The sequence below is a fragment of the Struthio camelus genome, chromosome 18, assembly GCF_040807025.1.
Source record: "Struthio camelus isolate bStrCam1 chromosome 18, bStrCam1.hap1, whole genome shotgun sequence".
In the NCBI taxonomy this organism is placed as follows: Eukaryota; Metazoa; Chordata; class Aves; order Struthioniformes; family Struthionidae; genus Struthio; species Struthio camelus.
This window is the reverse complement of record NC_090959.1, coordinates 11,583,097-11,610,949: the sequence shown is the minus strand read 5'-3', so window position 1 is coordinate 11,610,949 and position 27,853 is coordinate 11,583,097. Positions and strand designations below refer to the sequence as shown.

At 42.4% G+C, this 27,853-nt stretch overlaps 1 long non-coding RNA gene across 1 annotated transcript; it reads right to left on the bottom strand.

The window, feature by feature from the left end:
• Positions 1–9,442: 9,442 nt before the first annotated feature.
• LOC138061462 (uncharacterized) lies at positions 9,443–14,742 on the bottom strand. Its single transcript, XR_011135231.1, has 3 exons — positions 14,611–14,742; positions 13,316–13,390; positions 9,443–12,463 (listed from the first exon to the last, which is right to left on the bottom strand). It is a non-coding gene; the product is annotated as an uncharacterized lncRNA (long non-coding RNA).
• Between the last annotated feature and the right edge of the window lie 13,111 nt (positions 14,743–27,853).

The following is a 27,853-nucleotide window of genomic DNA, read 5'->3' as shown; positions in this document are numbered from 1 at the left end:
TTTGGTTGTGGGAAGCAGATAGCTATTTAAAGATTAGCATGACTCAAAATATTTCCTTGAAGGTCAGGTAGCCTAGTAAGCCAGAACTAAATGACCCACTGGAGAACTGTTCTGGAAGCCCAGATGTGAGGTTTTGTTTCTACCGTTATTTTTTCAGATTTACACCTGCAATTCCGTTATACATTCAAAATAGTTGGTGTAAATCTGTTGTATGGTCACACACATGCTGTTAAACTCTGGCCTGTTCCATTGCAAATCCTAGTTCTAGTTCTCATACAGAGAACAGGCAGGACACCTGAGTTTTCCTGCCTTCTTACCAGTAGCATCACAGTATATCCAATCTAATGACCAGCTGGTAGAGCTTTCCTCTTCTGTGTCAGAGAAGAGTTGTTAGTATTTGGCTGGGTTAGCTCCTTGAACCAGATCTCTGTGGTCAGAGGAGCATCAGGCTGGCACAAAGGAGGGGAAGGCAGTGGGATGGGCAGTTGGACTGGTTTTGTTGGAATGCCAGGCTGCAGTCTCAGTCGCTGTTGATTTTTTGAGTTTAGTGTGAGAGGCCCTCCCTGGAAAACTAAATTTGTATTGTTCGGTTGACTGGCATTGTTCCAGTTATGCTGATTGTCTTCTATTGGACAGTACGGATTTTAGCTGCACTTGTTTAGAGCATTAGCTTGATTTCTTTGACTAATGCTTACTGTTTTCACATGGTTTTCCTCTGCGCGCTCAGCTAGCAGCACCGTGATATACTCCAAATGTCTGCATTTATTCTTCCCAAGTGGCAATATTCAAAGGAAAAAAAAAAAGGAATAGAAAAAAAAGAAACAGCTTTCTCTTGCCTAATCTCAGTTCTTGACTTTTTCCTTCTGAAGCTAAGACCAAAATCTGTATCTCAGACCTTCCCAGTGTCACATCTTATTGTATTGTTTTTCCACAGTATTAGGAAGAGGCAGAAAAAATGAATGGCCTGGGACCCACAAGCATGACAAGACCAGTCATATGCAGTATGAGTGCATATGCAGTACCGTGCTAATGTAAAACCAGTCTAGTACCCAACGTTGTCATGTGCCTGCACTAGCCAGGCATCTCTGGGCTGCCTTTTGTTATGCAACAGGCATCTGCTCTTAGAAACTCCATGGCCAGTATTATAATTTAAAGCAGCACGTAACCTGCCTAAACAGTTATTGGTGAAATAAAACGAAGGAGCAATTGTTGGCTCCCACTACGCAGTTGCCCCTGCATAGAGCAGAGGTCAGAAGTAGGAGAGAGTCAAGCTTATGGTTTTAATTTCATATTAAAATGTTTTATTATGGCTTCATTTCATGTCCAGGGATCTACAGTTGAATCACACATCATTCAGCCTCTTAATTTCCTGTAATAAAAATATAAGTGCTCAGATAAAGAAGTTCAAAGACCTTTTCCTGAAAACCATGGGGGGGAGGGAGAGAAAAATCTTCTCTACACTTCTTCCAGCTCTTAAGCAGGTCTACAGCGCTAGATTATTTGTTTGCATGGTGTCCTTCATTGTCACCATCTTCCGATCAGGGGCTTTTGAAGTCTATACCTTAATATATTTAGTAACTTGACAAATCCCATTTGCTGAGTTGGCTAGAAGAGGCACATACCACTGTGTTATCCACGCTCGGTGTGAGCGGTACTGCTTGCATTGAGCTAGTTTGCAGTGCCGTGGTGGGGGCAAGCACAGGGACCTCGGGAGCTGCCTGAGCTGATGGGGCTGCCCATCTGCAACCTGCAAGGAAAGCCATCTGATCACTCACAGCCCAGCTCAGACACATGGACACTGGGCATAGCTCATTAAGAAAACAGGAGCTTTATCCTAAATTTGAATTGCTGCAGAACTGAGGCAATGGTGAGTCCTTTGGACAGCCTCATGCTATATATGCCTGTTTATCTTAAATTTCTGTTTCCATAACTGTCTGATTCTTCCAAGAATCAGCTGCTCCTGCTTTATCTGCTCCTGTGAAATCAGAGATGCATGTGATTTTAGAAAAGACAGGCAGTGCCTTAGTGTCTTTGCTCTGAGGATCTTGTTCTCTCCCGCACAGCCATGCCACCATTAGGCATAAAGGCATTTCTACAATTGCTGAAAGCATTGAGAAGCCATGGAGCCCTTCAGTGGATTAAACTTACTCAGGACAGTCAATCATAAGGTTACTTTAACAGGAATGATAAACAAATTACTAGAAGTCTGTATTTCTACAACGTTTTCTGCCTGTGTTTTCTAAACCCACAGAGGCCCCCATGAAATCCCAACAGAGTGACAAGGGAGCTGCAGCAAGCACAAAGCACGAATAAAGGGAATGCTAAAGCTGGGCTGCATAACCCTGCTTGATGTGCGGTCTCCTCTGATATCACAAACTTTTTCTATTAGGAAAAAGAAGCCAGAAGCCTTTGCCTACCAAAAAAGAATCTTTGATCTAAGTCTTTTATGTTTCTCTCTCGCCCCCCACAAGCCCCCCTTGCTAAAAGGAGCCATGCCAGCATTATAGAAATAGCATCTGCAAAACAATTTGCAAGCTGGCGTTGAATACATCTTGCTTTTCAAAAAGCAAATCTTTCACATAATGTCATGTGGTGATTTTTGTGATGTTGCATTTTTTAATGGCCTATGTGTAGAAGATAGATGTCAAAGACATCAACCCTACAAACAACTGTAAATATTTGCCTTGAGAAAGCATGTGGTATATCCTGTAATTCTTGGCTCAGTCTCTTAATCTGGAGGCAGCTTAATTAGTTGTTAGTGGACTAAAGCAAAGAAAATCTTTTAAAAATAAATTAAATAAACAGCATGGGGCCTGATTTTTATGAAGTGCTAGAGTCCACAGTGGCTTTTGTAGAACCTGTAGGTGCTCTTCACTTTGAAAACTGGGCCCTTTAACGCATAGTTTGGAAGCTAAAATTTATGCTTAGTACTTAGTGCTAAATAAAATCACCTAGTTAATGATTTTCAGAAAGGACTGCCTATGGGCAGTCCCCATATTTATCTTCCAGAATAAGTGGCCATAATTTCAGAAATACTGAGCATTCATCAGGTTCAGCTGACTTTCAGTCCTAAGAAAAGGATAATGTCTTGGAAGACCTAGGCAAGCTGACAAGGTTCTCCACTAAACAGTTCCCTTTTGTGAAAAACTCTGATGTCTTAATATTTGTTTTCATTCCAACAACATCTTTAAATATAACTTAAGAGAATGAATATGCTACCAATTCCATTGACATGTGGTTTCAAAGAAAAGGTTTATTTTTTCCAATGAGCTCTTCAAGGCTGAAAAAAGACCCAAGCATTATCGAGGACAGTTTAATGGGATCTATATTCAGCATTCAGTCAGGATTTCAATTTCTTTTTTTATATAGTAGACCATATAAGGAGTGTGATAGAAAAAAAAAATATATATATATATATAAATGATGTGAAGTCATCTGGAATACTGTGTTCAGTCTTATTTCAGCAAGAAATGCTTCATAAAGAAAGGTGGCTAAGAGATGAGTGACATGTTTAACATCGCTAAAGGAAATACTTTTTGCAGTGCAACACAAATATTCCATGGGACTCATTATCACAAGATGTTCTTGCAGCCCAAAAGGTTAGATGTGTATCAGAAATAGCCATAGGTATATTAGATGGGGCAAGAAAAGAAATTACAGCTTCTCAAGCTTAAAGGCATGAGGCACTATTAACAGATGTGGGTTAGAAAGTAAATCTGCAATGGACAGGATCTTCTAGTGCAAGGTCCTGGAATATAGCCAACATGATTGGCCAATATTAGGGAGTAGATGTGTCTCTAGTGAGCCACAAGTCTTGTTCTGTATGGTGATTTCTGTGCCTTTGTGAAGTGGTAATAATAGTTCAAATAAATAAGAAATCGAATTTATTATACCTTGAGCAATTCTACTTTTGATTGACAACATATTTTTTCTAGTTGGAAGCCAAAGAAGACTACAGCAGAGCAGTTCTGCCTTGGTTTGGTATTACAGGAGTTTATTCTTTACCTAGCCAAAAGGGGTTCAGGTTTTCACTGGTGATTTACTGTGATATTTACACAGAACAAGCCACTTCTGAACACATTGGTTTTGTGATGGCTCTTTGTTTCTCTTTTGAAAACAGAGACCATCACATTAAACCCTAATTTAAGAATTTTCACTAGCAGTCTTGCCTGTGCTGTTAACAAACTGTAGATGCAAATATTGTTCCCACTCCATGGCTCCTGAGGAGAGTGCTTCATTGATATGTTAATATCCTCTTTTCTCCTGTTTCCATGACCCAAGATCTTAACAGCCTCTGTATTAGATACAGTACGTGCATGAAACAAAAGTAACATATCATTCTTGGTTAGAAACACAGCTATTTCTGCAAATTTTTCTGTAGGGACAGTTGAGCTAAGAGATATTTTAATGTATGGGAGTTTCAGACAATAATAAATAACACATTTTTAGGCTAAGCAATATACTATTTACAGCTGTAATGTTCATGTTGCTATTTTCTGCTGCCATTCTTACTAACTTCACAATTAAAGTAGATGTAATATAAATGAATGAATTAATTTTCACTATAATTCTCATCATTTCAAAGTGTTAATATATGAAAAAAATTAAAATTCAGGAAATAGGATGCTTATATCTGAGTTTGAAACCAACCAAAGAGAATTTGAGTGTTATATTGCAACAACAAATAGGCTGGATAATGAGAAAGCAGTTGTGTGTGCAGTCTCCTGAGAGGGACAAAGCTTTCAGTTGCAATTCAGGAGACTCTGCACTGGCTGAAATACATAAACTGCATTTGGAAAATGCCAGCTCAAAATGAATCAGCAAGATAGCCTACTCCTCAGGGCGTACATCTGGAGTTAGGAAGCCTGTGTTCTCTTCTGTGACAGTGAATTGACTTGTGATCTTGAGCAAATCATGTAACCTCTGCCTCAGTTTTCCTACCGTAGTCGTTTGGACGTGGGTACCTTCCTCGATAAAACTGCTTTATTAACAGACTCTACGTTCCACCTTTTGAGGAACTGGCCTTTGCTGTCTGTGGTCAAAAGCAGCTGACACAGTCTAAAAATGCTGAAATTCGCTCGAGCTTTGGCTAAACAAAGACTCCCACCTATGCAGCTGAACAAATGGTTACACCAGTGGGAACTACAAAATTTCCTTCGTGTAGGCAGATGCAGTAGATGACAATAACTTTCAAATTTTCCAATGAAAATACCCCAAAATATTTTAGATAATTGGACTTTTTTTAGAAAACTTGCCCAAACACCAAATAAGATTTGACAAATTATAATGCTACCTATTCTTCAATCGTTGACACATACCCTAAAAAATTACTATAAGTCATCGTTTGAGGGGGTTTTTATGCGCATTTGTGTGCAGGCACTCCAAATGAGTCATAAAGATGCCATTTTAAAAAAAGAAAGTGTTGAATCTCTGTAAATGGTTTCACACAGTAAGTGTCCTTTATGAATCAAATCCATGAATGTTGCACCTATTTAAAACCTCTACTAGAGCCAAACAAGTGGAGCAACTGGCATGAAAGAATTTTAAAGGCTGTAGAACAAGTGATTCTCTCATCACATGCTCCTTTTTGAAATAAGAATGAGAAATGTCTGCCTTAGAGCTCTGTAGCTCTGTTCAGTCAACAAACAGCTACAATTTAGGTGATACAATTTTCATTGGAAAAGCCTCATGTGGAGGTTGCATTATTTCTATGCTTAAAAATATATATCTAAATACAGTTATATATATTTGTCAGTTTGGGGAATCAGTACAACATGGAGTTTAGCAGTGGCATAGCTGGGGGCTGAACGGGAGCTCTCGGAGCAGAGGCACTCAGGGGCCCCTGTCCCCGTGTTTCATCAGGTGTTCCTGTCTGTGCTCTCAGAGCTGACCATCTAGGAGAGCAGCCTGTACTACCTGTTCAGTGGCTTGTAGCTACGATGCAGCATAAGGATTTGGTGGTGGCTGTCGATCTTAAGTCAATCAACTGGCATTGATATAGATAAAACTTTAAAGCATCTAGTATGTCACAGGTTCATGTACCTTTCAAGCAGGCCAAATTCAGACCTTTGATAGACTGACGTAGCTCCACTGATTTTTAGTAGGAAAACACTAGCCAAGGACAGATTTGAGATTTGTTCTATGCGACTATGTGACGGTATATTGTGTGTGTATAAAAAGTGGAACATCACAATGTTGTAAGTATCTGCTGAAGGGTTTTCGAAGCAGGTTGAGTTTAGGGCCTTCCAGGGCGCCAGGTTTCTCCGTGGTGCAATTCCTTTGATTTGAACAAAGCTATAACACAGATTAACCTGTCATCATGACTAAAGGCACACTTTTATATATCTTGGGTCTCTCTTATTTATTCAAGGCTTCAGCTTTTGCTATCCCAGCACACAAGTGTTTCCTTGCTTGTCCCAGAGCACAGTTATCCTTCTTAAACCTTGAGATGAGCAGCACATTTTATTTACGGACAGGGCCTTTTCGCAAGGGAAAGTTTTCCTGAAAATATGCAATCCAAAAGATTATTTTTTTAGAACTAGTCCCCAAAAATATCAATTAATTGAACTTTAGGATTCATGAAGCAGAGTACCGAATGAGGCCCTGAAATTTTTGATCTTGCTCTGACCCAAGCTGTATGTGTGCAGCAAATATTTGGCTTGTGTGATTTAGGTATGCAAAAACTGTAAGCACTTTAGTGCATGAGCACTAGAGAAAAAAAAAAGAGAGAGCGAGAGCAAGAGCGAGAGTGAGAGAAAGAGATCTGTATGTGCCAAAAGTATTACATAGCACAACTGACCAAACATCTGCCAGTGCCTGCGCTGGGCTTTTGTCAAGCTGTGTTTACATGCAGTTATGTTCTAAAAGAAAGCAGCAGGGGTAACTGTCTTTTTTTTTTTTTCCCCTCTCTGCTCTGGCCTTTTTTTTTTTTTTTTGTGGCGTGCATGTCAGCAACTTCCATTTCATGGCTCCCACATGTGTCCTTTTCTAAAATTAACAGAGAACGGCACCTACTGTTCTCATGACCAAAGTCTGACGTTTCTATACAAAGCTAAAACCACTTAGGCATGTTTTATTTTGCTAGTAAAATGTAAGTCTGCTCATTTTTTAATAAATAAACCATAATATTCTATGAGTGTTTATCAATAAGAAGGACATAACGACCCTGAAGCACCTTTAAGCAGAGTTATGGTCCTGTAACAGGCTGCCGAAATGTTTGATAGAACCAAAATCCTCCAGGAATTGTCCCAAATGTACAGAACGTTCTTGCGGACCAAACGTCTGTGCGGAGACACTGCTATTTGCAGATCTATGCGAGGAGGAGACAGTCTGTGTTGTCAGCTAGCTCCCTGGTGACTGCACACCTGGAAAGCGAGAGAATGCGCTCGCCCTTGGGCGATTTCCGCTTCTGCGATAGTACAAGACAGTTAAGGGAAGTTTCTGTACTTCAAAAACGCTCAGTTGCTCCTCTCATTGTTGCTGTGTTAGTCAAGTAGCTCCGTGATTGCTGGGCAGGTAGTGGACTAATTTGCTTAAGTGCTTTAAGCATGACCGTATCCATGTCAATCACATCTTAAAACAAATTCAGTCTCCGCACGCTGTCACTGTGATGGTCCCCTGACCTTGTTACAACGCACAGCACACTGTGGACGGCGACCTAGCTGTGTCCTTACAATCAGATTAAATTACCTAAGGCTTTTCTTCCTGCGGTTGGGATATGACTACATCTCTTTTCCAATAACCTCCCAAATGCAGGGCAACAACCTGCGTTAACTGAGGGAGTAATACAGGTGGGGTGTTTATGAATTGTCACAGCCTTCCCCTGGGTCCAGCGGTGGCTGTGGTGGAAAGTGGTGGAAAGCGTTTCTCTCCTTAACCGCTCCTGAGCTGCTGCTGCCCAGCGGGATCTTCTCTCCTCAGCTCTGCCGGCCGAGCTGCCCCCTCAGTTAAAATCAGCGCTAAGCGCTTGGCGCAGTGCGTGGCACCTCCGCAGGCACCAGCCCTTGGGCTGACCCAGCCCGGCGGCACCGCAGGCTCTCGCTCCGACGGCGGCGAGGAGCCTCCTGGCGCCCCTGTCCTGCGGCCAGCTGCGCGCCGCCTGGGCACCGGCGCAGCGCCGAGCTAAGAGGGGCCCGCGGGAGCGTCAGTGCGGTCTTGGTTGTAATGCTGCTGATTATCCCTTGCTAGATTATCCCAGAAATTCACCTGCTTCCTTCAAACCTTCTAAAGATATTGTTACCTCCAAAAAAATGGGGACTTGCTCTGCAATTCTGGACTTGCTTGGAGTCAGGTATTAAGAGGAGCACGTGAAGTCCTCGCAGCAGGGAGCCGGGACCCATACAAGTACGGAATACTAATGGCTTCTTCCTAACCTCCTTTTGTTTTGACTTTTGTATTTTATAGCATGTTTTCCTAAATCCTTAAAAATAAAAGCCAAGCCCAAGTTGTGTTCTTGCTTTTTAAAATTCACATTCCCTTAAACTTGGAATGTTATTGTAAAGTAATTGGATTTGTGAATAAATCGCCAGAGGTTTGAGGTTTGGTTTACATTTATCTTTCGGAGGAACGGCGTTTTTCAGCTCCTCGCGAGCTGTCGTCACCTTATAGGATCTGCTAAATACGCCGTGTTCAGGCTGCTGCTTCAGCAGCGTGCTAGAGGCTTGTCCATTGTAATTAACATATTCGCTGAAAACATTTAAACATCGGCACTGGAAACCTTTTAATGCACTAAAGTGCCCTGCTGCCCAGGACTGTCTGGGAGGAAGAGGCCCTCAGAAAAGAAGCAAAACAGAAAACACAGCACATCTGCTTTCTTCAAGGAAGCAGGACAGAGGCACTATTTTATTTGTTTGCTTGTTTATTTCTCTGCTTCATACTATTATTTCCTGGAGGGGAAAAAAGCTGTTAGGAATGAATTCTTATTCAAACCTCCCAATCAAATATGTGCGCTTTATCATCCGCCCTTGGTTAGGCCCGATGTGATAGGAAGAGCCCCGAGGACAAAGGAACGAAACAAAAAAGGCATTTGGAGAATCATTAAACCACAATCGAGTCTAATTGCTTTGTATTGGTTCAGAAAACATCCAGCATATTTAACTTTACCAGACAGCTGGTATGTGGAACCGGTAACTGTTCTTCAAGAGGTTTTTTTTATTACACCTGAGAATTAATATTTTAAAGCCTCCGGAGTAAATTTATTTCTCAGAAGCAGCAAAATAAATCTGTAGCGACTGCACTGCAAACTCCTCAAGTTAGGGACTGTGGCTTTCCAATTCTGTTTGGGGACTTTGTGTTCGGCTAATAAATAATAGTGGAATGACATTTGGCCTTAAATATGTATTTAAATGAGTCACCTTGAATGAACTAGACTGCTCTTGCTTAGAAGTAAGGCATATTTAAGGAGATTTTTTTCAACCTGGCTTAGGCAAGGCTTTCTTGTCTGAACTGTAATTTATGGGTGCAAATTTCAGTAGTTTGAACCTTACTTTATCTGATTTGTATGTACATTCCTCTGGGGGGAAAAAGTGACTACTCAGATTTTTGCTTATACATAAGAGTGGTCTAAAAGAAGGCAGTATGAAAACAGGCACTCTGGGGGAAAACTGCCTATGTTTTACTTTTTAAATCCTTTTCCTTTTCTGGAAAAAGACGCCTATGACATGGGAGATTTTCATAAAAGGGAGACTTTTCACATGCTGCATGCACATAGATAAACCATATTTGGCCAGATTCAGCTCGCCATCATAATGAATGAGGCTAGTGTGGCCTTTCATTTGCATTAAGGCCAGTAAGATGAAACTTGTTTCTGTGAAACTCGCTGTCTCTCTGGGTCCAAAGTACCTCTCCAGAATCTCTAATATGTTATTATTTAATAACTCAAACATTTTAGATGGAATCAAGGTTTTGGTGTTGAAACAAAGTGTGCTTTTTTAATAATGGTTTATTCTTTCTTCTTTTGATAATGTTCATGTAGTACAGGTGTAATGAATGGACCTAACCATGCATGCATACGAGACAGAAGTTTATTTTTCATTCTGTATTCATAATTGTCAAAAGCAAGAGCCATTAAAAGATGGTTTGGAGATTCTTTCTTCTCTCTCTTCTCTCTACACCACCTTGCTTAACCAGAAGGGATCACAGCTGGGATATTTTTGTGCTGCCGCTGCATTAGCAACAGCCACCATTTCACAGCAATCCTCGTGTTGAAACCAAATGGTGGCACAAAGGATCCTGCTCATCATTCATTCCCCAGCTGTCTTTTTGCCTTTGCCACCCTCCTCGTTCTCCTCCTCCAATAAAACCTTTCACTTACAGAAATTCAAAAAAGGGCTTAATCCCCCTGTCCCTGCAACATCAGCCCCTCAGGTTAATGCACACTTCAATAGTTAAAATCAAAGAAATGGGCCCTCTTACAATAGGGCCTTTTAAAAAAATCCTATACATCTATTTATAAGCCATCTAATCTCAAAAATCCTTATTACCTATCGTGTTACTTTAAATCATGGACATGAACGAAAGAGAGTCTTGGCATTCAATTATCCTTCTTGCTTTAACAAGGTGTGTATAATAAATGAGCAGTTCTTAATTGACTTCAATGCAATTTGACACTGCTGGAGTAGGAAGAAGAGGGGAGCCAGAAAGAAAGAAGACTTGCAGCTTAAAGATATAAGAGAATGCATTTATTTATAACCTAAGACATTATTTTATGTCATGAAATTAATTAATCAGCATTCTGGAACAGTATTTAGGATAAAAATGGTTGCAAGCAATGTTTTGCAAGTAATTGTGTTTTAAAGGTTTTTGTATCATCACAGGTCAATGTATCATTGGCCAAAAGGTAAAATTATAAAGATTTTAACAGTCATTGCTAAAGAAGTGTGTTTCAAAATGTGATTTCCTATTTTATAGATTTCCTTCTTTTAGCTGAGGCTTTAGAAAAACAGATAATTAATAAAATAATAAATCCCTGCTCATAAATATTTTATCTGGGCAAGGAATGATGCAGACCTGTATTCAACCTGTTTCTCCAAATTTAGATTAATTTAGTTAACTTCTGTAAGGTGCTTAGAAGACACTGAGCAGGTGTTCAGAAGAAACATTTGTCGATATAGACAGGTGTTTGATCAGGTTATGACATTTTTGGGTGGCATTTTTATATAAACATAAGCGTTCACCCTGTGGTTACACAGTAACTTTAACCTGGCATAAATCCTTGCTGCATCTGTATTTGTCCTCAGCCAGCTGAGTTCCCTGGTCTGGCAGTGGCCGGGAAGGTTGGTGCCACCGTTTTGGCAGCAGACCGGCCACTGGAGAGCTTCGCTTGAGCCAGGAACTGCAGCGGGAGGCTGCACGCAAGCACAGTTGTATGCTTGTGCTTGTGTTGGCATAAATAAGTTTGCCATCAGGCTTTGGCTGAAGGGAAGTCTAGTTCGATGACGGTCCAACCTCAAGAGCAAAATCCTGTAGTGTCGAGGCAATTGTATGGGCAAAACCGTGCGTTCGCTGGTGTAGCTTTTTTTTTTTTTTTTTGGCCTCAGAAAGGAGGATGCTGGCAGATGCTATAGCAGCAAGCGCAGAGTTTTGCTAGCGTCGCGGCCTCGAAGCGCTGCCTGGCCTCCTGGGCCCGGCGCAAGAGCCAGGTGGACCCGGCGGCGCAGCGGGTCTCAGCGCGACCTGCCCCGCGCGGGACAGCCTGCAGTCCGCCTTCAGCTCCAGTGCCGGCAGCAAATCCTTCGGCTGTCGCTGGGCAAGGGGCGGGTACGCCAGTGTCCTGAGGCCCCGAGGGCTTTTGCGGAACAGTTCCTGCTGGAACGCTTTGGGCTGCGCAGAAGCACCCGTATCACCACGGCTACGCCCGCGGCAACGCCGCGCTCCCCGACTGGTCGAGGTGCAACGACTGTTCCCTGCCCTCAACCCCCCCCCACCCCCGGGCGCTTCGGCAAATGCTGGAAGAACAACGGTTGCAGAAGAGGCAGCTGGAGCCGAGCGCCGACGGCTGTGGCTTGGGGAGGACAAACGTAACCGCCGCCGCCGAGGCACCGCTTGGAAAGCACGCTCGACCCCGAGCAGCAGAGCGTTGCGTTGGAGTCACGAGTGTCGGCGTTCCCTTCTGGGGGCAAGGCGCAGAGCATAACCGGCAGCCAGGCCGGAGCGCGCGGGGCGCCCAGCAGGCCCGCGCCGCAGGGAGCCAGCGCTGCCCCCATGGCTCCACGGGCCTTTACCCTGGGAAGCTGGACGCCACTGCCGTTAACGGGGCTGACACCGCTCGCGCTTCCTGAATTCCAGCCCCCGATTTATCTGCCGAACCGTACCGCTTCCTACTAACTGCGAGGGCGCAGCGCGCTGGCTGCAGCACCGAGTGGGGCGTCTTCAACGCAGTTTCAGGCAAAGCTGTTCCCTCTTCTGAAGGAGTAGGTACCGGTCAGCCAGAAACACTTGAGAGAGGTGGTTTGCCTGCAGTGATCTGTTTTTTAAAAACAGTTTTGCGGAACGGTGTTACCCTAGGTATTTTTGAAACTAGTCTCATTTTCAGTTGGAACAGGCAGTTTCGCCGTTCTCCTCCACCCGCAACTAATTTTCTCGCATTGCAGCTTCAAATATATCTTTCAGCCTCTGCCCTCAGCGGGGCTGGGACAGGAGCCAGAGCACAGTAATTCTTATCAAAAGATCACTTTAAGACTTCAGCCACAGGAGTAAGGTGTTACAGATTCTTAGATCTAATAAAGAGCGTACTTCCATCCCCTGACGTGAGCCAAACCAGGCTTGTCCCTGCTCAGGAAAAATGAAACGCCAGGAGAGCAGAGCGGCTTCGCTTCCAGGATGCATAATAGGCTCTGTCAGCTCTTTCAATCATTTAGGTATGATTTGCATCACCGTTTACAGCTGCTGACTATTTACAGTTACACAGCTATTATGTCTTCCATCAGCTGCTAAATGAACAGGTGTTTACCATTGTGCAGGCTGCAGAAGACAATGATCGATGTAAAGCAACAACCCTGCTGCAGGAAAGCTGTTCCCTTAAGGAAGCAGTGGAGGGCTGAGAATGGATGTAAATTTAGCTAAGTTACCTAACAACCTCTAATTTTAATACTGACTTTTTTGTGTGTGTGTGTGTGTTGGTTGTTAGGGGAGAGAGAAGGGGGCCAGGGAAGGAAAGAAGTTGAGGTCGTGGCCCAACGCGCTGTTGGGGCTACGGCTGGGCTAGCAGGAGCGCTGCTCCCACCGAGGCTTCGCGTCCTTGCCCGACGTGATCCCTTGCGGTGGCCTGGCCACCTAGCGCCGCGTATGGCCGCTTCCTAACAGCTTTATATCTCACCGTTTACTTAAACGGGGTCTTCGCTGTCACGCGTAGCGTGCTGTCCCCTGGGAGCGTGCCACCGCTGCTGTGAGGCTGCAGGGGAGAGAACGACTGTGGTCAGATGCCACTAATATTAATTAATGTTAATGAATGGATTAATATTAATTAATGCATGCAGTCATGGATCAGCGGTTTTGAGCTAAACACTGTAAAAAGGTAAAAGGAAAAGACAGTCCTTTCTGCCAGAAAGCCCGTTTGCCAGTACTGAGGGGATATATGCCAGGAAAGAGAGTCATGTGGGCAATTTTTCTGGTTTATTGAATTATTCTTACACAACTGTTCTTAGCTGGCTGTCTGCTCCAAAGTGAGTAGTCATCAATGAAGTTATATTAGTACAGTTGGGCCAGTTTAAATTCACCGCCTGGGCTGTACCAAGAATGTCCAAACTGTACAAATAAGACTTAGTATTTGTTTTCAAAAGAGCTAGCAAAAATGGCATGAGAGCACAGTTAGATTTTTTTGTTTTAATTTATGTAATAATAATTCAGTTTGCTGGTTACTAAGCCAGAAGTCTTTGGTGCAGGTAAAGTTTGTAGTATAGCTGTTTTTAGTTCAAAAGAGATTTTGAATCCATTTTTGCGTCAGTTCTGTGGTAAAACTGTAATCTGTCTTTATCACCTCAGTCCCTCCAAAGACATACTAAGGTGTTCCTATTTCCTTAAGCATTTTAAACGTGTGCTTAACTTTAAGCACATGGTTCATTGGGTTTTATTAAATAAAAAGGTTAAAAAATAAAATTGGCACACTCTTCCTATTTCGGTTCCCGATGCAAGCACTCACGACAGCCTAATGACAATACAGAGCTTGCTCTCAGCTTTAGGTTCGTCCCTCTGCGGGGAACACATATAGCCTTTCTATAAGTGGAAAGCTATATTCTTGGGAGTTGTTCCTGGTGCCAGATTTTAAGGGGCCTGAGCAACAGCAGACCAGGAAACAGAAACGGTTTAAGCAACAATTTTTTAGGAAAAGTTGTGATCCTATTTAATTTTTATGTCCCCCGAAGCGGGTCTAACTTAAAACGCTTACAGTTTTACAGCGGCATGCCTAAACTGAAATAACCTGCCTTCTTCTCTTTCGTATGCTGTTAATACTAGCATCTTTTTTTCTTTTCTTTTCCTCTTTTTTTTTTTTTCTCCTCTGACAGCCAGGAGCGGCCTCTCACGTTGAGAACAGTTTCCCTGGTTATTTTGCAAGAGCTCGGCGGTGTCTCTGCCTCTCCCCGGTCGGACGCTCCGCGCCGGGCTGGGCCCCACCTTAATTGGATCCTGCCTCTCCGGCGGCGTCAGGCTGCGACAGTATGACCGAGGAAGAGTCTGAGTGTCCCAGCGAAACGCACAGAGAGCGCCTTCCTCACGAGGAAGGGGGAGGGCGACGGCTTGCTTTTTACAGCTGCCTAAAGATGAAACCAAAAATGAGGGTGTCTGCCTTCGAGCGCGCCGGACTTGGCGGATTTGTGTTTTCTCTGTCCCTGACCTTTTGCAGATTTTCTTTACTCAGCAGGCTTGGTACTTTCTGACGGTTTCTCTTCGGTGTGTGTACCCGATGTTTCACCAGTGACATACTTTGGCCTCGAAAGGGCTGTTTATCTCGGGGAGGTAGGAAACGCTTCTGCCAGGAAACCGAGGCGGGAGCCCCTTGAACGGGCTCCATGGGGGCTACGTTGCACCCACTGGTATGCACAGGATGCTCAGGGTACCCTTCACACTCACTTTTATTTTAATTTTATCCCGAATTGACGACAGTGGAGTCCCACCCAAGATACACTGACATACTCGAGTGCTGAGTCAGTTCTGGTGTATCAGCTTATTGACCGACTGAGTTTCAGCTGTGCAAATTAGAAAACAAAAGACAGAACAGCTGAATAGAAATTAACCTTCCAAATTATCACTCATGGGATGAACAGTCAGCCTGAAAAAAAAACAGCAGCAGACTTTTTTTTTTTTTTTAATTTTACAAAAAATCCAACCACAAGGCAACAAAGAATTAGAATAAAAAATCCCTTGGTGTAACTATTGGACTTCAGATATGACACTCCGATCAGCAGCATATCTGAACTGGTAGGAATTTCTTCACGCAAATACCTGTTACAATAAACACTTCCGTGCATGTTGTGAAAATCAGCGCGCATGTTTGCAGTGTTTCTTTCTGCTCTTGTCATTGTGGTACCAACAGAATCATGCTGCAGTAATACGAGGCATTCATCTTAGAAAAATGTTTTTCCACATTTCCAAACAGAGGGCAAAGGCCTCAAAGGAAATGAGGAGCATTTTCAGTGCTGTTTTTTTGCTACTGTGTAATATCCTCAATTTCTTTAGGGTATTATCTGAGTTTAAAGAATGGATGGATATCATTTCTTATTACTAGCAATATTTTTAGGTGAGCATGTTGTTACTGTAACCAGCTTGCTTTATAATTAAACATACTAATTAGTCATCTAATAGACTTACTACTTTTTTGCTTGAAGGTAAATCAATGAGTTGTGCTATAACTCTGTTTAGGTACTGTGTTGAAGGCCTCACTTGTGTGTACTCAGGAAAACTAATAATAACTCATAATAAGTATACCTAAGAAACTGGGTTGTTTTATTTCCTTCTGATAACATCCTGTTAGACAACTTTATTTCCTGAATACCCTGTGATTTGGTTGTTCCACAGCACAGTTATGCTTAGATAAATATGTAGCATGCATAAGCTCAGGTCTCTCTGGCCATTTTGTTTACTTATTCTTCTAAACCAAGAGCAATCATCGTGTCTTTTGTTTGTCCACAATCGGTATTCCATGGCATAGCTCTTCTCTATGCCTCTGCGCTTAATATTGTTGTCCACATTGTTTCCAAAGTTAAAGATTGCACAAACAATGCATCAGGATGTGCATAACATATGCGTCAGCCCCGTTAGCTCATTTCAGGGTACGTTTATATTACTCAATTTGAGACTCTCTAATATCTCAGCTCGGTCAATGAAAAACCCATGCTGCAGAAGTTGTGGTGTGCAGAATACGATGTCACTGGAAAGAACATATATCAAGTAATTTGTCTCGTAGGTACTATTTTCTTAACTGTATGGCTCCTAAGGAAAATACACCGCAGTCAGTACTGTTTAATATTTACAGCCTTGTAATCTCGAAACTGTGAGACCTCTGGGACGTCTTTATTCTGTGTTAGGATTCTCATGAGGTTCTGGTTCATCACTGGGGTTCCTGAGTACTACTCGATATAAGACATTTAAGATATCACTACTAATATTTTCTTTTCTGTAGGATTTTTCCAGGCTGACTCTGTTAGCTAGCTCATGGGGACCTACGTGTTTTTTACCAGCTTTTTCTTTGATCCCTTTTTGGTGAAGGAAGTTTTTAAAAAAATCACCATTTCTGATATCTGCAGCAGATTGGTTCAGTACAGTCTGAATACTTGATTAAAAGTTGTTCTGAGGACTTGTAAGGAATTTGAGAAGTCTATTTTGGATAAATATCATACAAGGATAACATATCTCAGTTCAGCTTAATGCACTCTCCTTGTAAATACGGTCTTTAATACAGGACCTGGTGAGTGTAGGGATCTGTCTTTAGTACAAATGTTCATTTTGTCCTCTTGAAATTAATGAGTTTTGCTACTGACACCAAAGGAGTCAGGATTTCCCCAAAATTTCCCAGACAGTGGAATAGTAAAAATCAGAAAATTGCATATAGGAATTAATTCATATGAATCACTAGTGCAGTGTGGTTGTTGGCCTTTTCAGTCTAGCACCTTACTTAACCGTCCTAATAATGCATGCATCTCACTCTGTCTCTCTACTCTTCTGGTGGACAGTGGCAATATCAAAATGCAAATATGATGTAAAAATGATAGATGTGCTCTGCTGGCTGCTGCCTTCATTGTTGCTCATTTCTCTTGTGATCTGGATACCCCAAGGACAGGATAGGCTGGGAACCTGTGTAGTTGTAACTTTAGATCAGGAAATCATCTATAGTTTTAACGTACTGCACCTGGCAAAAGCCCAGCTTGGCCCCTCTGATGATAGTGCCTGTTTCCTTCCATCAAATATAGTTTTTCCTGTTGAATGGTAAAACTTCCACCAGCTCACTTTGGATCAAACAAGCCATTTAAGGTTTTCTTCCTATGATAGGGGCGGTAAATCTTCAGTGTCCACAGAAATTATTCCACCATCTAGGCTAAGATCTTAATCTTAGTGAAATAAATAGGCATGTTTCTATTTATTTAAGTGGAACTAGGTTTTCTCTTATGATTTCCACGTCAGACCAGATGTGGGTTTGGGGGGGAGGGCAGGGTTTCTCGCTACTGATTATTCTTGCCTCATTTTCCTCCACCCTCTTCTGCAAGCATAAGAACCCTAACGAGGAGTCAGGTTGCTTCTAGGATCAATTAGTCCTCTGATTTCCTTAGCTTTTTCTTAGGTATAGCCACAAATTGAGGATTTAGCACTTTAAAAGTTCTGCTTTCGCTTTGAGAACGTTTATTTTTCCCAGGTAACGTTTTGTTTGCTACTTTCCCTTTTTCTATCCGTCTGTTACTATTGCAGAGAGTCCCAGCTTTTTTTTTTTTAATATACATGTTTTTTTTACTGTGACGTGCAACTTCCTTTTCATGGTTGTCAGATCCTCCTGCCTTGCCGTGGCCAGTTAAGCAGTTTCTGCTGGCTGTACGGTATTTTAAATACTCCATGAAAGAAGCCAAAAGAAACAAAACTCCTGAGTGTATTTTCCGTGTTGATAATGTTATTTATCAACATGGTCTTATCATAAACTCTCATTTAATAACAGATCTTTGTCTATATTTACACACAGATATTTAGCTGGATTTTCATTTGCATCCCTAGGGCTGCAGGTGCTGAACCCAGGCCCGCAGTATCTGCTTACCGCACTTCTGATAGGAAAGGTCATGATCTAATGTCTTAGGTTTGCATCAAGGCACAAGAGCAAGAATTACTCAGTATGAAGTGTTCACTTTGAATAAGCTGAGGTAGGATGTCACGCAGCGACCTCGACATTGCGAGGCATTTATGGGAAGTAGTTTGTTTTTGCACAGGACCGTTTCCTCCAAACAGAGAAGACAGATGAAAAACTTGCGGGGAGAGTCATGAGCGACGATATTGTTCCTGTAATGGGTTAACTACAGTATGTGAAAACGGAGAGCTCTTCTTTAAAACGGTTAATTCAGTCAAGCCTTTTTCAATAGATAAAAGAGGTTTAACGACAGGTGCCGGCCCATCAGGCCCTTTTCAAAAGTATTGTGTGTTTCAAAGGGTAAGTCACTTGCAAATGTATTCTTTCAATAGGTGAGAAATCACTGACAAGAAGAGGTAGCCACTGTGTTCTTGCGAAATGACACAAAGGGTGGTTAATACCAAGTTACATTGATAGTGTGAAATTTCGTTTAGTTTGTTTATTAACTATCTTTGACTTCAGAACTCACCCCCCCCCGCCCCCCCCGGGGTTGTTTACGGAGCCGGGGGAGCCGGTTCAAGAAGGGTTGCGGGGATCCCGGTTCTTTGTTCTGGCCCGGGCGCTCAGAGAAAGGGCATTTCTCCGTGTGGGGACGTAAATGTCGTTTTCTGCGAAGCTGTGTAACTGGCCAGTCTTGTTTAAAGCCGGGAGAGTTTAACTCTATTGACTTTACTGCTTTGCTTTGCTGTTTAGTTGTACTTGAGTGACTTCATTAAAAAGGAGGGCAGTTACTTAATCGTACAATCCAAACTGCTAGTGTCATTTGCAGCTTCCTGTTCTATTCTTATGCAGCGAGCTGAACGTGAATTCTCTTTTAAAGCACTCTTTGCAATTTCTTTGGAACAAAAATCTTCTGCTTATGCTGTTAGATTAATTTCCTGTCATTTTCTTTAGAAGGTATGCTGGAAAAATGATGGTTTATGATGTATTTTAAATATATTTCTCGTTCAGTTAATGGTGCTTTGAAATTCTACACGCTTGTACCTGAGAATGCTGACACGCTTTACAGGGGACAGGTGGTGTCTCCAAAGCCCCTCGGCAGGAGCCGGTTACCTTTGCTTAGTGTTTGTAATACAGTAACACCAAGGGGCCCCCTATGAATCCCTCGTAAAAGCAGCACTGGGTAGGCACACTTTCCAAAGGGTTTAGTCTCAACATATAGGAGACAATTAGTGAATAAAGTATGGGGAAGCACAGCGGAGCAGTGAGACTATCGGAAGTGGTGTTCCTGCGGTGCTGTGCGGGACCGGCACTGCTGCCTCGCAGGAGAGTGGCCTTTAAGGAGGAACTTGCAGGACCTTAGTGTCGGATCGTGGCTGGTGTGTGGTTTTTTTTTTTTTTTTTAATTTGGGAAGTGCCCTTCATGCATTAATATTTATTAAGTGATTAAGTCCTAATACTGCTATTAGACAGGCATGGCACAAGAGCCAGATACCAAGGTGCCTGCCTCTGACACATGACTTTTACCTGGGTATACCTAAGGCTGTGGGAAGGCTTTTCAGGCACAAGCTTCTCCGCAAACTCTCCTTTAAGCCACTTATTTTCCGAGGAGAGCTAACGAACCTCAGGTTCCTTCGCACTCGCGTTACGTACTCCAGCCTTCTGTCCTGCTGCCGTAACATTAGGCACTAGTGCCATTCCCACTCTGTGCAGTAAACTCCAGGCTTCCCCCATCCAGCTGCAGTGCCCCTGCTCTCTTGCATCTGCCTGCCGGCTGGGCAGCAGGTACGCTGATAATGGGCGTCGGGAGGTACGTGCTGACCCGTCACCTGCTTCGTAAGCACGGATGGAGTTGTACTGGCCTTTCCCTTCGTTTGGGCACCCTCTCGCCTCCGCTAAGTCGGCCGTTTGCATAAAAACAAGGCGTTCGTCATCACGGAAATTTCAGCAGCTCTGCTGAACACGGTCCCCGAAGTTCTGGCTAAGGGGAAGGAGGGTGCTCCCGTCCCAGGTCCCAGGCAGGCTCCCTCAGGCGGAGGGGCTCTGCCCCGCAGGCGGGCGGCGCTGGCAGAGCTCCGCAGTTCAGAGGCATCCTGAGGGAGGAAAGTTTAATATCTGATCATGTGTAAGGCAAGATTTTGTTAAGGCTAGAAACGCAGGGACTGGCACCCGCAGTTTCCTATGAATACCATATAAAAGTACAGACATTTACAAATATACGTGTAAAAATGTGTAATCGTATCTGTTAAAATGCAGAAGCTCGCGAGGAGAAATGTAATTCTAAGTTCATAATGAAGCATCCAGCCCACGTGTCCTGACTTCGTGTCCATTAGCCAGCCTACCTACCTGAGAGCAACGTTGTTAAAATAATTGTTTCATCATGTATTCGATGCTGTACAAGTGACAAGAGCTTTTTTTTTTTTTTAAAGAAACAGCTAATGGCTCCGTAAGTCATCACACTGTGCATTTTTCCTAGAATTCCAGGGGTTTTTGTTGTTGTTTTTCTGTTTTGAAAATTAAGCTGTTACATGTAATTACCTCAGACTGCTTCACACCCGTTTGAGGTGGTCTGGCAACAAATTAAGCCCCAGCCCTACAAAGAGAAGCTTAATTTTATCTTCGTACAAATATGGAAAAAAACTGATCATAGCGGAAAGAAGTTCAGAGATGTGTAAGTTGGGTGGGGAGGTGTGCTGGCAGGCCTCACTTCTTATTTAATTCAGGCTTCTGTTAATTTTGCTGTAAGTTTGAAAAATCTCAGCAAACACTTTTTTTTCCCCTAATCGCCTGAAAATATAATAGCTTTGTAGGTGTACCAAGAATAGCCATAAATAGGAGGAGGAGGAGGAGGAGGGAGGGAACGGCTGCCCGTTGTCGGCTGGGCGCAGGGGGATCGCCATGGGAACAGATGAATGTCTGGTTTTCCTGCGGTGAAATCCCCGGGCGCTCGGGCGGGCGGTGGGTCGCGCTCCACAGCGGTTGCTTGCGTTCTGTTTGTGACGCTGAGCTACGCTGAAGAGTCGGAGAATGCTTTTTCCAAAGTGACCGTCCCCAGCATGTAACGATAAAATATAGGACGGCCACAACAACAACAACCACCTAATTTTTTTTATTTTTTTTTAATTTTGCGCTTTTAAATAAAGCCGGCAAAATAATGAAATGAGATTGAGGATTTAGTATGGACCAGAGGCTTTTCAACATGTTCCTCTTTCCAGGTTTTGGTGCTACGGGAGGTATTAACATGCCTCCTCATGACAGAAGAATGCTGTTAGTTTGGGGGAGTTTGGGGAACTCCGCAGTCTGTTGTGTCTCTGCGTTTGCTACCGCCGTTTCCAACGGCCTGTGTTCCCTCCTGACAGGAGGGAAACGTCAGTTGACTTCAATACTTCTGAATCTAAAAAAAAAAAAAAAAGAGAGAGATTAGCGGTAACAAAGGCACCTCAGTTGGTGTAACAATAATAAATAAATAAATAAATCGCAGCCCAGGTTGGGCGAAGGAGTGATTCCTAAATATTAAAGCCCCAGTGGTCTTATCTGGACCAGCTGCTTATAATGTCTGTGAGGAATGTGGCACATCAAGTGTGTGAACACTGCAGCTATTGTATCCTAACAGGCTGATTGAACCCGGGATAATTGGCATGTAACCTTCTCTATTAATAGTGCAGACAGATATGTGAATTAGCTGAATGCCTCAGACATATGCCATGCATTAACCAAAGGGGCTTACAATTCTCATAACAACTTGGCTAACTATTACACCAGTAATTATTCTTTAGAACTTGATAATATTAGAGAAAAATCAATAAATAATGTGTAGCTTCGGTACAGATTAGGAACAGTCAGCTGCCCTGTAACAGAATCGCTGAAGGCTGGTTGTTAAGGAAGATTCGTGACTAATGTTATGACACTTTGATGTTTTTAAAGGGGGTCAGAGTGTGATTCTCTGTCTTTGTTTAGCTCTTGTAAGTTGGAGGAACCGATAGGCATGTGAAACATTTAGAATAAAATCAGGACGACTGTTCTTTCTGCCATACAAGAAGTGTACAGTCGGGGCCTTCTTTGGAATGACAGTGGATTATTTTCTTTTGTGAAATCTGATGTAGAGGGGTAAGTTGGACCTTTTTTTTTTTTTTTAGTTTTGGCATAACGTTGTCTAACCATTTCTGAACTGCTCATCCTTCCATTTCAGTTGCTCATCCAGGATGAAATGGCAGAAACCACCTTTTACTTTTTAATTAGGCTGGTTTTTTGCTAGTAATACAGTGTATGACTCAACACTGAGTGATCTTGAAAGAATGCAGCATTGCAACACTTTAAAAACACTTTAAAAGCAGGGAAATATCAACTACAGGCAGAGCATATTTAAATATGAGAGCCCCTAGAGCTGCATAACCTGTCTGGGAGCGTGTGTTTAATGTAACAGACTGCAGCAAACAGAATAATGCAACAGGGATATGGGGTTTTTGCTACTTGAGAACCTTTTGCAAAGGACTTTTCCTTAGGAAACCTCCTTACAAATTAGCAGGAAATAACTAGACTTCTTAGGACAGAAATTCAAGTTTAGATGTTCCAACAGTTGCGAAGATTGTGCTGTTGGTTTGCCCAAAGTTACGAAGATGCATGCAGTCTCTGGTGCAAACGCTTTAGTCATTTAAATGTTATTCTTAGTAATTGGCACGTGAAGTTGGAATCAAATAAACACAGGCATAAAAAGTATTTTAAACAGCTACAAATACTACCCAAATGGAGACTCTTTCATTTCAAAATATTATTTACATTTGCCATATCCCACAGAGGCTGAGCTTAAGACGGGGCATTTAGATGTTGCAGTATTAGGATCAGAACTCTGGGAGCTTCCTAATAAAAAGCAGCCATGTAATCTCTTCTTATTCTTTGGGTGCAGACATTAATATTATGTCTGCATGGAGAGGCTCCAAACTGCTTTATTGCCCTTGTCTCATTCCTTTCCGCATGTGAGTTCCCCATCATCTGCTTACAAAGCCATAACACTTTATTCCACCTGCTGCATTTCTTTCTCTAATTACCTGGCTCCTCTCTTATGATCCTACCCATAGCTCTTCTCTACAGGCTTTTCAGTCACAACATAATAATTAGACCGAGTCTCATCTTCCAGGTTTAGACGAACTGCCTGCTTTTAGGCCCCCAGCTATCTACCCCCTGCGCTATCTCAGCCGCTGATAAACGCCCCCTGGTTCAAGAATGCTCCTAATGTGATTTGCACCGAACAGTGGCAAATAAATGCAATACGCATCTCGTCTAGACAAACTGAAAGACACATTACTGATCTGAACTGTGGTGATTTTGGTCTTGTTCACACCAGTTCGTGAGTACCTGTTGGGAAACTGGATTAGCATAAAGCGTTTAAAAAATACCTTGGTAGCAGCATACGCTTGGCTGAAGAGCCAGTGTAGGAGAGGATGAAATTGGAATTCTGAATTCAGTTCACTTGAAGTTTGAATTTTGCTGCTTCGCTTTCTAATTTCTTGTCTTCCCAATGGGAAAAAAAGAAAGCAAGCTGTAACAGGCAACCGCCTGATCAGACAGTCACAAGAATGGGGTCTGAACCAGCTCCCTACATCTGAGCTCCTGATTTTAGAGAGAAGTGGATTTGAATTGGTCTTTTCCAGCCAGCCCCTCAGTCTGGGTTGCAGTGACCAGCAGTGGTCGAGGCCAAGCTGGGGCTGGTTTCAGTGAGCTGCTTCCCGATCCGCAGTAGGACTGAAGCTCATCAGCATGGGGAAAGTCTCACTGCTTTTCCACTTTGCCTTTGGCGATCTCAGGATACATGAGAACCCAGGAAAAAGAGCAGTCCGAGTTATTGCACCCTTCACTAGTGAAGACAGAGGTCATGCCCAGTTTCTGAAGGTGGCTTTACAGGATCTGAATCTCTGCCAAACATATTAGTTGTAGCCCTATTCAATGGATTGCCATCGAGTTCAAAAAGCATTTTATTCTGATTTGTTGGAAAGTCAGAACAATTTGGTATGGCCCTCCACTGGCTCTTGTGACCATAGTAATAATTTATATAAAGAATTTTTTTTCTATATAGTAGTAGATTTTTATTGGAAAGACACATCTAAGAAGAGTTTAAGTTATGCCTGTTTGAACTCAAACAGAATTTAGCTTTGCTTTGAGATCTGTTTATATTTTAATATGTCTAAACTGTGTCATCTATAAAACTTATACAAATCTCTTTTGTGAGGAACATGTATTAGAAGGTACATTCATTTCTGTCCCATCTATATTTTATTAGGTATATTTTAACTATACATACAAAATATATATATAAACTTGGGTTTATGTTTTTCTGTGCAGAAGATGCAGATAGACATATACAGTTCTTAAGAAGTTCTCTGGATGTATCAATTCGTCAGGTTTTGTTTTTTCCTCAGTGACAGACTTGCCACAGTCAGCAGTGAGGAAGAGACTAGTAAAAACTGCCAGATAGATGACCTTAACTGGGATCGATACAAAAAGCTTCAGGAGCTTATGAAATAAAATGCTTTGAAGTAAAATGCAAAATTGGAATTCACAAGCCATCATTATTGTTTGTCACTTTGAGGAGAGGAGAAGAAGACATATATGTTGTATTTAATGCGTTCACATAGGAACTGAACATGAATGAGTTGAGTTTAGAGCGGACTTTAAAGATCATACTGCCCATGAGCAAATTACTTCGTTACTGGGATTTTTTTTTTCCCTTAAATGAGGAGACTTTGAACTGGTTGATTCTGTGTGTCACTGATGATTTCCAGTGTCAGAAATATACACTGAACTGAGAAATGATACGTTTTATAGCTCCAGCCTCTCCAAACGGTAAGCCTGTAACCCATAAGTGCAGACAGGTTTTTATGGATTGTGCATTGAGAATGTGCATATGTATAAGTTCCTCTAGATGAGAACTTGTGTTAGGATACAGCATCATAAAAGATATCTGTATCACATTGCAATCCTACCAACATTGTTTCCAAATTATGCCTCAATTTTAGCTGCCCTATTCTCGCTATTCTAAGATGATCAGATTTATTGGAGTTATTATCACTTGAATATTAAATGAAAGTATGCATTGTCCTTCAGGGTTTTCAGCACCTGGTAAGTGTTTACTCTAAGATGAGGGACAGTTTGGGTTTCTCCACCTGTGCTTAGCAACCAGGGGGCTGGGTTTTCCCTGCTGGATTAGACTGATAGGACTCAACAGTTTAAATGGTTGAAATGTTATTAGTTGGTGGTGAGGGAGTGTTTGATAAAGGGTCTTTCAAACCATTGAGATATTTTGGTATTTTTCTGGCAAAGTAAGGAAATAATGCTTCTGTTTTGGTTCCTTAGTGCCTGCACCCTCACCACATTTTTCTCTCCTGCTCCTGAGAAGGATGAGGTCAGGAGAACAAGAATCTATCTTTGATTTAGAGTCCTTTAGGCATAGTTTTTCCCATTCTCTTTAAAATACTGAACAACAATTATCAGCTTTTCTTAATTCAGGGAACACCTAGCTTTAAGGAAAAAAAGTCCAGAGGCTGGTGTTGCCAACCCCACAAAAGTTAAAATGAACTTTAGATAAATCTGCTCCCCACCTTTGGTTGGCTCTCGTGGATAAGGTTTGTTTTCTTTCATTTTGGAACGACTTTGTCAATTAGCTTTTTCTTGATGTTTAAAAGAGCAGAAGTAGTGTGTTGCGCACAGCTTGAGAAAAACGAATTTGTAATCCTGGATGCCGGGATTACTGCAACTGATGCCACTGAAATTGCCCAGTTGGGTAATTCAGGTGGTTTATACCAGGTGGCAAGAGTTACTAGCAGAGATCTGGCTTCTGCCTTTAATCCAGGTGCTACTGGTTAATAAAGTGGTCACTGCAGCTAACTACAATGCAGGGTAAATGTTTCAATTTGATGTTGACAAATAAAAAAGCACAAGCTTGCACAAGCTGTGGATCTGTCTCAATCTGACTAGAAAGACTGAAAGATGCTGATGACAAAGTACTTGCACTGCACTTGTGAGCTTTGCAGGCTAATCAAGGAGGGGGCTAGAATTTCTGACCAAAACAATCTTTGGTGAACGTGTACTATTTTAATGAGAGAGCGTCACTCACAGAATAGCCAATGGCCTTATGGTTAAGGCACTTTCTGAAGATGGGCAAGTAGCAAGTTTTAAGCCTGTGATTTGGGCTTCCCTGGGATGGGACATTGCTCGGAATCAGACAGGGGTCTGGACTCGCATGTCAAATCAATGTTAGGACATAAATACGGAGGTGGATCATCTAGTTATCTTATTGGAAGGGACCTTGTCTTTGTAACTTGGCATCAGAATCAGAAGGGAGCCCAGAAACTCTTAATAATAGCCTCTTAGAGAAGAAATTCCCATGTTTATGCAGATTAAGAAAGGTATTATTGATCTGTCACAGACCATAAGGTTTTTGTGTGTCTGACTTTTTCTTTAATTCCCCCGGGTTTGACTACATTGACTTAATCTATTTAAGGACTTATGATGAAGGGTAAAACATCACCATCTGCTAACGCAAATATTTATGACGTACTAGAAACCATCAACTTAAGGCAGTGGGGTAGAGAATAAAATCTTCATGTATCTTTTTACTATGGTGAAAAGAAAAATAATTCAGGGTTCTTTTAAAGCATGCATGGGATTAGGCTGAGAAGGAAAATCGATAGGTAGGTAGCATCTCCTTGATTACAAACATTTTAGTGTAGGTAATGATACAACTTGGTGGGCAACAGAATGTAGTGTATTTAAAATGCTGTGTTTTGGTTGAAATGTCTCTGTTACTAAGTATTGTTGAAATCTGTGTTCTGCATACATTCACGGGCACACGGAGACAGCCACACAAGAGCTGTGCTCACCTTTCTCTGCAGGCACGATGAGTCATAGAGCAGTTTGTGTCTTCCTGCACACAGGCTAGGTAGGTACCTGTAGAATAGCCAAAAAAAGGGAATCACTAGGCAGTTTGTTTTCCTCAAAGAGTAAGATTCTGGACTCTTAAACTTATTATTTGATCTGCTGCATTTTGAAAATGGACTCCTTGGATGTATTTTGTGTAAGAGGTGCCACCACAAGTGTTGTGAATCCCAAAAAACAAAGTATGCTGTCAGTCTCTGTTGGTGCTAAAGCTGTGGCTAGACAATGTCTAACACATATAGCTACAATCGTTTAAAATACATTTCCTCAGTTGAAATTAGCATCCTGGAACAAACATATCCCTCACTGCTTTTCGGTGGCTTAGCTTAAGCTGTCCTTAACCAGTAGTTTGAGATGGCCTGTTGAACTGGGCACCCTGAAGCAGGGACATCTGGCCCTTCTGCTGGGGGCAGTGATCTCCGGTCCAGGCCGGCGCACGCGGCGCAGATGCTGCTCCGGTACCCGGGTGCTTTCCCTTCCCGACGCGCTGCGGGGATGGGAGCCGTACGCAGCGGGCGGTAGCAGACAGCTGGAGGCAGTGACTTCTTGAACTGCTACGGCTATATCTGCCTCGAACATCAGCCCATGGCCTATGTCTATATTGCAGGCAAAGGCACGATTGCAGGCTGTGTTGACATATCTAACCCTCACTTAAATTAGCTAATT